Source organism: Atta cephalotes, assembly GCF_000143395.1.
Source record: "Atta cephalotes unplaced genomic scaffold scaffold00061, whole genome shotgun sequence".
NCBI classification, from domain to species: domain Eukaryota; kingdom Metazoa; phylum Arthropoda; class Insecta; order Hymenoptera; family Formicidae; genus Atta; species Atta cephalotes.
Window position 1 is genome coordinate 871,749 of NW_012130125.1, and position 2,357 is coordinate 874,105.

Consider the following 2,357-nt stretch of genomic DNA (forward strand, 5'->3'; position numbering starts at 1 on the left):
TGTGTGTGTGTGTGTGTGTGTGTGTGTGTGTGTGTGTGTGTGTGTGTGTGTGTGTGTGTGTGTGTGTGTATGTTGTATTTGTATGTATGTATTTGGATCTATGTATTCTCAAATGTTTAAAGCGAATCTCACTCTGAAGAGTGAAATGTCACTCTTAAAACTATTGAAAATTGAGTCACTCTTTTTCAAGACTGATTCAGTTTTCACTCTTTAAGAGTGAGATTCCATTGCGAAGAATTTAGAGAGAGTGTGTTAAATCTGGAATCGTGTCGAGACCTCGTCGTTGATCGCGGAAATCGCGGGCACTCGTTAGTTAACAATAGAAGACAACGTATTTACACGGTGCAGCATCCCCATATCTCTCGCCGACCGCGGTCGAGAAACGCACATGACTTCGTCGTTACAAACAGGCACTCTCGGTATTTTACAGCGACGCGACTGCGATGTTGCTGGTAAACATCGTCCTTTAAAGGATATCGGAGCTCAGCGACGACGATTTGGAACGTTTTATTGCTATTTACGGTCGTATCTGAACGCGTTAATCAATGTCATTGATCTTACGTTTGCACTTTGTGCGCTCAGTCGAGTCCCTCTTTATAGAAATGTATCATATTATAATATTAGAAGGTGTAGTGATTAATTACTTATTAAGCACCGAGAACAATGCTTTTAGTACTCAAAATAAATAAATAATCATTATTTTTCAGTAGATATTAATTGGATTTCTGTAAAGGCCTCGATGTCGGCCGCAGAATTTACAAGCATACCGTATACAAAATATGGAACATTTACGCCCGGAGGAAATATCGAAAAAAAAGTATATGGGGAAGGTAATGACAAGATCCTGTACGAGAGGGATTCCAAAACTCCGCTGATCTTCCGGCTTCAATTTCCTCTTCGTCGTCGTCGCACGCTCCGCCGTATAATATAGGCAATTAATGTTCAATAAATAGAGATGCCTTTTCGCTATTAAACGACCCTTAGATGATCAATATTATTGCAGAATGAGATATTGTACAATATTAGTTGTTTTCCATTTACCAAAACTCAAATAATTTGTGACATTATAACTCAGTTGTTGCACATTCCTTTTCATTTTGTGACAAGTGAGAGTCAATCGAGTTTTCATGTACAATTTGCACTTAGTTGTGTGTTTTACTGACAATGAGTTTTGTTAACTCACATTAGTGGATTTATAAACTGTGTTGTTATGCGATAACTTTGTCATCAAAGTAAACAAGTAGTGACACATAACTTTAGACTCGATATCGCTTGTGTGAAAATGGAAAGCAACTATTATTGATCTATATTGAATCCGAGACTGTTTTGAATTGTTTAAAGGATTCATAAATAATTTAGGCCTGTTCTTTTTAGTCGAGTTTTTTGCAGGGCATCTTTCCTCCTTTTTTTTTTCTAATGTGAAGAGAAATGAAAGAAAGATGAACCGTGCAAAAAGTTGAGCTAAAAAGAACAAAGCCACATACATAAAATAATTGAACAATAATAGTATCTAAGGGCCATCATCTTTACGATTGTTCCCGGATTAACGTCGATTCGCGCCTCTATCGTTCTAGCATATCACATTGATAAAAACATATGGTTGATCGATTGGGGAACAATAATCAGCAAAATATCGCCAGTTCTTTCTTCACGTCGCCGACTTCGTTTCATTATCGTCGAATAGATATTTTACTTTCCTCATTCTCCTCGCGCTTTCGGGAAAAATCACATTTTGGTTCCGATCAGTGGACTTGATGATCCGGGCCGAAACACGATTTCAATTTCGACGGTTTTCTCACTGTTACACAATTAATCTCTCGCAACTACTAATCGGCGACAGCACAATCAAGCACTGCACGTGCGTTATAGCTCGTTTTTCAATGATATCGAAAAATACATTAATTTGAAAAATATATATATGCACATAGTATATATATATATATATATATATATACACACACAATATATATATATATACATATATATATATATATATATATTTCTTGCAAGTATGCTATGTAAATATATATTACATACACCTATAGGCTCGCTTAATACTTCAATACGCGCTAAATTCCGCCTTCCGAGAGGACTTTCCGCGGCGATTGTATGTACATCCAAATTAGCGTTTCTCGTCCGGCGTTTTGTAACACAGATGCATTTTCGTTTTCTTTACATATACATATATACAGACACTCGCCACTACGCCGACCGTAGCGTTTGGATAGCAAAAGTATAAAAAAAGAAAGAAGATAACGGATAGTCGCGCAGAGATCGCGTGAAAATCTGGTATCGAGAAATATCGAAGAGACGTTGCCTCTCCATCCGCAAATCAAGTCCGGATTGACCAATGTGAT